This window comes from Chelonia mydas, chromosome 14 (genome assembly GCF_015237465.2).
Source record: "Chelonia mydas isolate rCheMyd1 chromosome 14, rCheMyd1.pri.v2, whole genome shotgun sequence".
NCBI lineage: Eukaryota > Metazoa > Chordata > Testudines > Cheloniidae > Chelonia > Chelonia mydas.
This window is the reverse complement of record NC_051254.2, coordinates 23,490,960-23,502,423: the sequence shown is the minus strand read 5'-3', so window position 1 is coordinate 23,502,423 and position 11,464 is coordinate 23,490,960. Positions and strand designations below refer to the sequence as shown.

At 51.1% G+C, this 11,464-nt stretch overlaps 1 protein-coding gene across 10 annotated transcripts in view; it reads left to right on the top strand.

The window, feature by feature from the left end:
• Positions 1–619: 619 nt before the first annotated feature.
• NDEL1 (nudE neurodevelopment protein 1 like 1) overlaps positions 620–11,464 on the top strand; it is a 43,758-nt gene continuing 32,913 nt past the window's right edge. For 2 of the 10 annotated variants that reach the window (XR_005227694.2, XM_037914434.2), the window contains exons 1-2: positions 631–755; positions 7,043–7,154. The gene's annotated coding sequence lies outside the window, so the exon portion shown is untranslated. Of the gene's footprint in view, positions 756–1,211; positions 1,389–7,042; positions 7,155–11,464 lie in introns of those variants that run through there. The other 8 variants (XR_006285653.1, XM_043527748.1, XM_037914435.2 and 5 more) reach the window with 7 other exon arrangements.

Sequence of the window (11,464 nt, the reverse complement as noted above, 5' to 3'; positions counted from 1 at the left end):
CAAGGCCTGGGGAATCGTTGCCACGGTGTGTCTGGATCATCCCTGCGGCACCGGGCGGGCCAGGGCGGACCGAGGCCCAGTCGCAGCGAGCTGCGGCCCCGCCAGGCCCTAATGGGGTCCTCACAAAGCCTTGGCCAGCTCAGAGCTACCCAGTCCCAGGGGGACCTGCCCACACATTGCCCCCTTGGCACCCCGCCCCCTTACGCCCGGCAGGGCCGGGGCCCAGCGGTTTCCCCATCGGGCCAGCAGGGGCCCCGGCATCACGGTCTGAGCCGCACGACAAGGCAGGCCCGGCCCCCCGTTACCCCGCCGGACCCACCCGGGCAGCTCTGCTGCAAACGCCCCCAGCCCCGGCGCCTGCAGCCCGCAGCGGGCGAGCCCCGGCTGCCGCGCGGCAGGGCGGCGACAGGCTCCAAGCCCCGCCCCGCCGCCTCCCGGGCCGCGGCCTCAGGGGGCGGAGCAAGGCCAGGCCAGGCCTGCGCCCCGCCCCCAGGGGCGGGCGGAGGGGGGTCTGGGGTCTGGAAGCCGGCTCCTAGCCCCGCCCCTGTGTAGCAAGCGCAGCCATAGCTCCGCCCCCCACAGGGGCGAGTCTGGGCCGCGGCCGCGCCGCTCGCTGTGATGTGCGGCCCAAGCCCCGCCCCGTCGGCTAGCGTCACAGCGGCGGCCCCGCCCCCGCGGAGCCCGGATGAGGCAGGCTTCGGAGCCGGGGGACGCGACGGGGGAGATGCTGCTGCCGTGACAGGGGATGCACCCGGGTGAGTCCGGGTCCCGGGCCCGGTGTCCGCTCCGGGGCGGGGCCGGCCTGAGCGCGGGGCGCGCAGAGCCGGCTCGGGAGCAGGAGCGCGGGCTCTTCGGCTCTGGGGATGAGTGTGTCAGCGGGGGGCTGCCGGGGCGGCGGCGGGCTGACGGAAGCCGGGAGGGGCGCTGGGATGGGGGCTGCCGGGGAGACGCCCTGTGGCGGGCACGGAAGCCGGGAGGGCCTGGGGGTGTGTCTCAGGGTCGGGGTCTCCTCAGGGGCAAGCGGCGCCTTGGAGGAGAGGAGCCGCGCGGGCAGGGCCGGCCGGGGGCGTACGGGGGCCGGGTGGCCCCACGGATGGGTCCGCGGTTTCCTGCTCCGCAAACCTCACCGGATTGGATGTAAATTGACAACGGGGCAGGTCCCGCCCCCTCCTGCCATTGGCTTACGGGCTGCGATTAGTGACGGCTTCGTCACTCGCCAGCGAGGCCTGGGCAGCAGCGGGTGGGGGCGGGGATCCCTGAACCCGGCGCTGCCGGAGCCTCCCGCCGGAGCAGAGCGCAGCGGCCCTTGGCCCCCGGGGCTGGTGGCGCCGCGTCTCGGGCCGTCCCCGCCCGCCCCGTGCGGGGCGCAGGGCGCGGTGACTGATGAGGTGTGTGGAAGTTGGGGGACGTGGGGCGGTGCCTGGTGGGGGACACAAGCTGGGGGGTTGTGGGGCACAGGATCCTCATAGGTCGGTGTCCTGGCTGGTGAGGGTGTAGAGGTTGGGGGATGGGGGGTGTGGGGTCTCGGGGGGGGGGGGGTGCAGAGGCTGATGGGGTGTTTGGAGCCTGGGGGCGTGGGGTCCCAGTGTGGGGGTGCAGCGGCTGATGGGGTGTTTGGAGCCCGGGGGCGTGGGGTCCCAGTGTGGGGGTGCAGTGGCTGATGGGGTGTTTGGAGCCCGGGGGCGTGGGGTCTCGGGGGGGTGTGCAATGATTGATGGGGGGTGCGGAGGCTGGCGGCGTGGGGTCCCTGTGAGGGTATATGGAGTGCAGGGTCCCCATGGGCTGACAGACACAGTGAATAAAATGAGGTGCAGGGTCCACATGGATGGTGCAACAGTTGGGAGGAGCAGGGGGATCATATTCACTAGAATGTATAATCCTCGTTGTATGTGATTTCGGTGTTCTGAGTAGCAGACGTGATGCTGACTACACCTGAGTGTTCAGTGTGGCTAGAGACAAGTTGCATTCAGCATTGTGTCAGCTAGTTGTAGTAGGTAAAACCTGCTCCTAGTAGATTTTCCCAATGATTATATTTTATGATGCTGAATGTGATTTGTCTCTGCTGGCCAGTCACCATTATGTCCACTAAACCAACGAGTGAAAACCCACTTTCAGCAGGATTACTTTTCTCGGTGAAGGCAAACTTTTGGGCCAGGGAGGAAGGTGGCTAATGGGGTTGGATTGTCTTTTTATATATGTATATATATATAATGTATATATATTAGTTGCCAAAACTAGTTGTCTTATTGAGAATGCCCTGGAGTCCATCCTCACTGCTGTGTTTGGAGAAGGGGAAAGGCCTGCAAAATGTTTGCTGTCAGATGGTTGCTAGGATACACAAATACGCTCATGATGTCAAATGCACTTAGTTCCAGTGAGTCATTAAAAATACTATTTCTATTACTGCAAAGAAAAGGGCAGGTTTGGGAGTTAGCTCAGTCTATTCTTCACGAGAGAATTTTTACCGGGAGGGGGATGGCCTGAAAAGCTTAAACTAAGTATCAAAATCTATTGTTAGGTAGGTGAAGGCAATTGGAACAGGCAACACCTTGCTGAAACCCTAAGGAAGGATCCAACTTCACAGCTTCCTCCCACACGCACATTGTGCCATATTCCAGCCACCGTTCTTCTGCCTAAATAGGGCTCTTGCGGTCCCTTGTTCCTTAATCAGAATTTGCTGGTGAGGCTATGTCTTCCTCCTCCCCCTCCTCTCAGCTCGCCTGAGCATGCTGCCTCTGCAGTGCACATTGAACTCTGCTAGTCAAGGAATCTTTGTGGTTTTATACCGATGAAAGTGATTTCTGTGCCCGTCTCTGGGCAGAATGTTTTATATGTTGTAGTATTCACTTGTTGTGGTTAGAGTTGTGTTTCTCAAGTGATCAGTTAACGATACAAATTGGAGATCAGAAACTTTTCATTAATTTGGGATAGCTTGTCCTTGTTCAGTTAAAAAAAAAAATACAAAATGCAAAATTCCCCTTTTCATTTGTGTAGCTATGTACTTACATTGCACTCACATAACTAAAATAGATTTGTCTCCTCGGATGTTTCTGATCGGAACATTTTACCTATGTTATTAATATGAACTATAGGATGGTCCAGCTTGGATAGAGTGAAAATTGTGCTAATGTGTCCAGTTTATTTGATGGCAAACAGAGTCCTGAGTAGTCTGGAAAATTAATTCCTGGTTATAGCAGAAAATCTTAATTGTTGCAAAAAGGGATGGCCTCGTGGGCAGCCTTGTGTACACAGTTACCTCTGTGTTCTCTATCTCTTGTAAATATTAGCTGCATAAAGATTGACAAATATATGTGTGGAGCAGGAGTTCAACGGCTCTTTAGCCCCAATAAAACTGTCACCGTGTTTCTTGCTAGAAAACAATGAAGATCCCCAGGTGTGTTTGCCATAACAAGCCATTGCCTCCAACTTCTCTAAGGGTGATTCTGGAAAAATTGCTCCTTGAATAACTTTCTGGGATTGACATCTTTCCCCATCTGTGACATTTGGGAGGTATCCGAGGCAGTTCTGGGTTGTCCACAGGGCACCAAGATTTGGCCATGACCCTTCTGACCGCATGCCAGATGATTATTTCCACAGCTGTATCAAAACACTATTTGTCTTACATTTTAACTTTTTAAGGCAGTGCTTGTTCAACTGGGATAACTATATACATGGTCCCAGGAAGATGTCCTCCGAGACATACCTGAAGAGTTTACCTCGGGAAGGGGAGATTTGGGGAGAGATCAGTCCCAGAAAGGAAATCATGGTTAGGTAACAAACTTTCCCTTCTGAATCCTGAGCTCTTTCCCAGTCCAAGATATGTAGTGACCAGTTTAAAAAAAAAAAAAAAAAGTCAGGGTGAGAGATGAATAAAACAGAAGAAGGTTCTCTCTTCCCTAGAATTAATCTAATTATTATTAATCTAATGTTGGAATTACCACTTGGATCACCTTCCTGCAGAAGGATGCTGCTGTGAAGGATAGGAGATCGAGCCTGTAGTGCTTGAATAAAGGGTTTGAAAATGAGTGACCTGGTTGCCACTTTACAGAGTTCTTCTGGTGACCGTCAGTCTTTCTGCCCAGAAGGCTGCTGGAGAACATGTGGAGTAGGCACTATGCCTTCTGAGATCAGTCTGGACCTGCATATGTTTTGCTGATGTTGCACTCGATCCCCCTAGCTGGTCTTCTCACATCTAATATCCCACAGTTTATGGTTTTTCTTCTGGTTGGTTAGGCTTTGGGGAAAACTCAGGAAGAATGATCTCCTGGCATGTGTGGAAGGAAGAATTTTCCTGGGTAGTGAATGAGTATAAAAGAACTACCTTATGCTCTTAGGATGCTCAGTAAGGCTCTGGTCTTTTAAGAGCAGATATTTTAGAGACTCTTCTAGCTAGTGGGATTGCAACCGGGAGCTATATCTTCAAGGATTGGAAATGCAGGCACCTAGATGCCATTGTTTGAATGGATGGTTGTGAGAGCTTGTTACTCTGGTGCAGGTTCCAGGCCAGGCAGATAGGCCTGACTGTTGGTTTGGACAGATATCCTGCCTCCACCCAAGGGAACCCTAATATCTGCTACAGACTTGGATCAGCTTGTGTTCAGGACACTTCAGCTCTGAGATGTGAGATGCAGTGAGGGGAGGTCTCGGCTGTTCTGTAAGAAATCCAGCAGAACTGGGATGTTTGGTTTCCTGGGTCTTGACACTAGTAAGAGTTTTGTCCATATCCTGTGAGGTTCAGGAGGATAGAGAGTTTGGAGCGTATCTGTTACACTGGAAGAATATTCCATCTGTTGCTGCTCAGTAACCAATTGTCAGACTTGTGTAACCTGGTTTGGGATGCAAAAGCCGACCTGGGGACAAGGAGGGCACATAAGAGATATGTCCATTTGTGAACCAGAGCATTTATTCCCAGTGATGTCTGCTCTGGTGAACATGAGCTTAGTTTTTGCATTTTGACTGCATGAAGATGGGTCCACATGGGAGCAGTCTGGCCCCTTGGATATCAGCTGGAATACTTCTTTGTTCGGGAACCATTCTCAGTTACCTGTCAGTTCATGGCTTTGCCAGTCTGCTTTAGTGTTCAGTGTCCCTTCTGTGTGAGGTGCCCTGATGGAGGCTAGGTGACCTCTAATCAGAAGAGAATCTGCATCACTTTGGACTTGAGCTTTTTGTGTCCTCTTGCTAGTTTATATATCCCATGGTCATCCCGTGTGATTGAATCAGGATGTGCTCCTTCCTCAGCCGTCCTGGAAATCTTGAAGGGCCAGTCTGACCACTTTCATTTTTAATCTTGACCATGATGGAGAAGGAGCTTGGCAGGTAGTTTTGTTTGGGGAGCAAAGCCTCGGGGATGTTGGACCTCCAAAGAGGAAGGGGGCTCACTGCTGCCTCCAAGAAACTTTAAAAATTGGAATGTCAGTGGTTAGGCAAGGTGGAAGTCCTAGAGTCTGCTTTTTTTGCACTGCTGGAGGCAGAAAATCTGGGGTTTGGGTGGGGAACGAGTATGGCCTAGCCCTGGAGCCCCACTGACAAGTCTGAACTGCCTCCATTATTTGCCAGGAGAAAGGTGCAGCCCAAATGCCTTGGACCAGTGGTCTCCAACTTTGTTACACACAAGATTGCTTTTTGCAGTTAAGTGCAACCCAGGATCTACCCCGCCGCTTCCGTAAGGCCCCGCCCTGCTCACGCCATCCTCCCCTGTCCGTCACTCACTCTCCCCGACTCTCACTCGCTTTCACCAGGCTGGGGCAGGGGGTTGCGGTTTGGGACAGGATGCGGGCTCTGGGCTGGGGCCCAGGGGTTTGGAGTGTGGTAGGGGGCTCTGGGCTGAGCCTGGGGCAGGAGGTTGGGATTCAGGACGACGGGCGGGGTGCAAGCTCTCGGAGGGAGTTTTGAGTGGTGGAGGGGGCTCTGGGCTGGGGCAGAGTGTTGGGGTGCAGGAGGCGGTATGGGGGCCTGGCTCTGGGAGGGGACTCGGAGCTGGGGGTTGGGGTGCGGGATCCCACCGGGCGGCACTTAGCTCAGGCGGCTCCCAGGCAGCTGCGCAGTGAGGCTAAGGGTATGTCTACACAGCCGAAGTTAAAGCGCTGCCGTGGCAGTGCTTTGATATGACTGTGTAGTTGCAGCTCCAGCACTGGGGGAGAGCTCTCCCAGTGCTGTAATAAACCACCTCCGTGAGGTGGAGCTACCAGCACTGGGAACGCAGCTGCCAGCGCTGTAACACTATCTACGCTGCCACTTTACAGCGCTGAAACTTGCATCGCTCAGGGAGTTGTTTTTTCACACCTCTGAGCAAAGAAAGTTTCAGTGCTGTAAGTGGCAGTGTAGACAAGGCCTAAGGCAGGCTCCCTGCCTGCTCCGGCCCTATGTTGCTCCTGGAAGGGGCCAGTGCACCTCTGGGGGGGGGGCACGTGGTTCCGCGCACTGCCCCCTGTGCAGGCACCACCTCCACAGCTCCCATTGGCCACAGTTCTCCATTCCCGGCCAATGGGAACTGTGGGGGCGGTGCTTGCAGGCAGGAGCAGCGCGCAGAGACCCCTGCCTCCCGCCCCCGGGGTCACGGGGGCATGCTGGCCGCTTCCGGGAGCAGCATGGGGCCGGGGCAGCCAGGGAGCCCGCCGGACTTTTAGCGGCTGGAGATTGCGATCGACTGGGAGAGTCTCCAGGATCGACCAGTCGATCGCAATCGACCGGTTGGTGACCACTGCCTTGGACTAATGGCGAGACGAGGCTCCAAACTGGACTACTTTCTGTCCATCATTGCAACAAGGGTTTGAGGGGCAGCTGTCTTATTGTTTGGACAACTTGTGTTAAATGCCTGGAGAATGCCTCATCACTGTGTCAGTGGAAAGCAGTGTGTGATATCAGTGAGACAGAAAGTGTGTCCTCGGCTTCTGCCAGCCAGAAATGGACTGTGTTATAAACCTGAGTTCTGATCCCATTGAGCAGCCCAGTGCCTGCTGGGCTAGCACATCTGAAGATGCTGGATTTAATCTGGTGAGCTGGAGTAGTCACTCTTACCTGTGTTTGTCTCTGTGCGCAGGGAACTGAATCCAGTTCTGATCTGATTGGACACAGGAAGTGTTGCTGGAATCACGGTTCACTGTTGATGTGCATACCCTCAAAATTCAGGTTTCACATCTGGGTGCTTAAAGGTAGGTTCCAAAACAAATGATCTGTGAAAATCAGGTCACTTTAATTTGATGACAACATATGGATTTTTAGGGGCCTAAGTTAAGGCACCCAAGTTTCAGAAAGGTTGGTTTTTAATAAATACAACAGGGTTGCATCATGTAATTGATGGGGAGGGCTGATGCTGGAGTTTGGTTGGTTTTCATTCTCCGTGTGGAAAAATCAGAGGAAACTTTGCAGCTCTGAGGATACATTAACTCTGGAGGACCGCCCTAACTTACATAGCTTATAAAATGTGCGCTGCGCTATTAATACCTGAGTGCATATACACTTCATATGTGGCATCAACTGACACTGAGTTTCATACATATAAGTAACTTATTTTGAAATGACACTTCCAGCAGAACCCAATTCACTGAGCAGTCTTCTCTCACAAATTGAGGTGGCTGTGTGGGCTGAACATTACGAGCTATTAAATATATATTTGGAAAAGGCAATTTCCCTTTATTACAGTCATTCCCTTGACATTGGTGTCTGACAGGAATAGGCACACTGATAACAGGTTCTTTATCAAAGTGCAGTATTTTGGGATTTATTTTTTTTAAACTGCCACACTTGTATCCTGGCCTGTTAGCTAAATGGGAACCTCTCCAGAACTTAAAATTCATCTGCTGAAAACAGCTGCTAATTTATGTGCACTCAGCATCTTTGCACCTGTTTAAAGGAGACAGATTTTCTTATTACTCCCATTACATTTTACCTCTTGACACCACTTTTTAAAATTGTATTTAAGGATCATTCTGCAAACATTCTTCACCTTAATTCTCTACCACGGCATGTTCAGTTCAGACATCTGGCGGTTGGTAGTAGGGGAAGAAAGCTTTTGTTAGCAAGTGAGTTCATTGATTGGACATCGACAGTTCTCTAAGCCCACAATCTGCAATCTTTACTCAGGTAAAGGCCTGAGTGGACTTTGGGATGTGGACTTACAATTGTGTAAGCCAAGGGTTCTCAAACTTATTTAGTAAGCTGGAGCACATCTCGGTAGATGTCTCTTGGATGCTCTTCTTTCCATTCACAGTTGAGGGAACCACCTCTTCTCCTATTCCTGATCACTTAATGTGCCCATGGCAGTTGCTTCCACAGTGAAGTGACATTAGGGAACTGTTTAGTGTATTTTTGGTGTCATTAGTGCAATAAGTCTTTTGCCCAGTTTTTGTTAAAATCAATCAGCCTGGTTACCCTGACTCAACTTTTCCTCTCTCTTGCCCATGGTTCTCTGCTCTCTGGTACCTTTCCCTGATGCTTGGTTCTCTTCTCCCCTGGGCATACCGCCCTTGTTCCTATCTCCTACTGGTCCCTAGCAGCTGCAGTTTCACTGATGGCTCCAGTCCCTGAAGGTAGCTCCTTCACCTCCTCCATCTATGTAGCAGTGGGCCCCAGGGGGACAGCTAGGCTGGCTGATGGATTCCAATTGCCTTTTGCACTTCCTTCCATTTAAGAGCCTGGATGCTCATAGAAGCAGTTGGAGACAATGAAAGCCAACAGCATGTGATCTCTCAGCACTCTGCAGATTCCCAGGGTTCCCCTACGCTGCGGCTGGGAGCATACCTCCCAGCCTGGGTACACAGGCATACACTAGTTCAAGTTGAGCTAGCATGCTAAAAATAGAAGTGTTGATGCTATGGCACAGGCAGCGGCATGGGCTAGCCATCTGAGTTTGGACCCAGAGGTTTGCGTGGGCTTGTACTGGGGGTGCGATGAGGGAGGGGTAAGCCTGAGCAGTAACATCCACACTGCTACTTTTAAAGCACTCGCTCATGCAGAAGCTAGTGCATGTCTGTCTACCTGGGCAGGGAGGCATCATTCCAGCTGAAGGTTATAGAGACCCCTAGGAGCCCACAGGCCAGAGTTTGGGAAACATTGGCATTAGCAGTAATTGTGAGGAAGTGCTGATTAGTGTCTGTTCAGCAAACTCTGCTGACGACAAAGCCAGTTGTAAGAAGCGGATTATTCATCGTTCCTGCATGGGCTGCTTTCTCCCTGGACATTTCTGCAGAAGTGCAATCACTGTTTGAATGGTTGCTCTATACAGATTTCGCGTCAACTAGTTGATAGATCAGACGTCTTTTAAATAATTATTTTTTCTTTATTTTGTGGTTCTTCTGGTGGCCATCAAACCTGCCTCTCAGCTTACCTGGTGGTTTGATCTGCTGCTTAGTGGTCCTAGTGTGATGTGTGGGTGTCACAAATTGCACCAGATATGCTAGTCAGGAGTAACAGAGCAACTCAGGTGGATTTTCTAGGGTTACAGCTTGACTTTCAATCATCTCTTTCCCTTCTGAGGTGTGGCTAGACAAGCTATCCTCACCTGCCCGTGTACCTCAAGAGGGCGTGTTCAGTGGCAGTTAATAGGAATTTTAAATTCCGAATTAAATTGACAAGCTAATCAGGTCATGGGAGGTGGAGAGAACTGTGCTGGGAGTGTGACAGCTAAGCACAGAAAAGAGCTGATTAAACACGAAAATCTGCAGCTAGGAGTTCCCAAATTGCTTGGGAAACTTGGCTGCATTTGGACTAGGGAATGGGGGTGGGACACCATAAAGGAGTCTTAGTCCAGGAGCAGCTTGCTTCCAGGGCCAGTGGTTTGTTGGATTGGGGTGTAACTAGTAGGCAGGAATTGTACTGGGGCAAAAAAGGGTCAGAAAGGGATTGTTGTTTTCAGTGTTTGGTGCATTGATGATATACTGTGACTACATACGCAGACATTCTGAACTGATAGTACTAATTAACCACACCCATCATATCATTGGCTCAGTCGTAATTAAGCAATGTATTCCTGGAGCTAACACATGTCGGGTCTGCCATCCATATGAGCCTCTGCCATGGTTTGAGGCTTGGCTATAACAAAGGCCTTTTCTTTGCTGCTAAAAAAGGTGTCTTTTTGCCTTGGGGTGACATGCATGAGCTATCCTAAGATAAAAACACAGGGAACACAAGGCGCTTTAGTTTTACCATGAGGTCAACTTGACGAAGTCTTGCACAACATTTCCACCTAAGTTGACCTTGGTGAGCTTACCTCGTGGTAGCTGCACTAGGATTGCTGTGCCGGTAGAGCTGTATTGGTATACTACGCTGGCAAAGCAAAACTAATCACTGGCATAGCTTATTCTACCACTCCTGGGTGAAATAAGCTATGCAGGACTGGCAAAAGGACACCCCTGACCAATATGCCTGCAGAAATATGTAGCGTAGACCTGGCATCAGTGTAGTTTTAACAAGGCCTGTGTGTATCATATAGACTAGTGACATATACCGTACCAGAGGTTCTGGGAGGTCAGTGCATAAACTTCCCCTATTTCCATTCCCCAGCATCACTAAACTCCATTGGTTGTGTATGGAGTCTTTTGTCTGCTTAGATGTTGGAAACAATTGCCAGCTCAATTTAATCTCTGTGACTCCACAGTAAACAGTTCAATATTGGCTGCATGGCAAACTGCGTTCTCCTCTCTCTGATCGTTTTGCAGCATCCCTTTCCCAAGTTCCAAGTGCAGGATTAACTGCCCAGTCAGGAAGTGGAAACAAACCACTTTTTATTAGGGAAGCAGAGGGAGAGCAGCATTGTTACCAACAACTGGAGCTCTGGGTTGGCTCAACACATTGACACTAACCCCCTTGGCTTCTTCAGAGACAGTTTTCCAGAGAGATGGACAGAAACTAGCAGGGAGGAGCATATCTTTTTATAGTCTCTGTGCTGGGATGTGTGCTCCCCCACACCCCAGCCTGGCTGCTTTGAATGGGTCTGGCCCTCAAGGATTCCAGGGATGTGGATCTAGGTTGTTCTCGAAGGTCTGTACGTTTGTGGGGCTTTTGTTTCCTATGCCTGCAGGTTTGATGCCTGAGTGAGCCTTTTATCTTTCTCTTTGAAGGTGCTTTGGCATGTGCCATTTGGCAGCTGGTAGAGGTAGATTCTATGCTGTGCTTCAGTGAGTTTGAGACTCTGGTATGGTGAAGCATGTGAATGCCTGGAAAGTCTCTTATCACACATCAAGCCACAATTGCTAATAGAGCATGCATTGGTAATTGTAACTTGATTTGTGATAAAAGACTTCTTGCATCAGCTTGCTCCTAGCTGGTTTCAGATACGTAATGTCTGCGTTTATATTCTTGTACTGCCACGGCTGCAAGTTACATGTGCCACAACTGGATATCAGATTTGACGATTGTTTGGTTTGTCATAGACTGGCACCTCCCTCACTGGGAGGCTCCAGGGAGATGTATCAGGCTAAGAGACCATGGCTTCCACTGTGCTTCATTTGGATAGCTTAAAGGC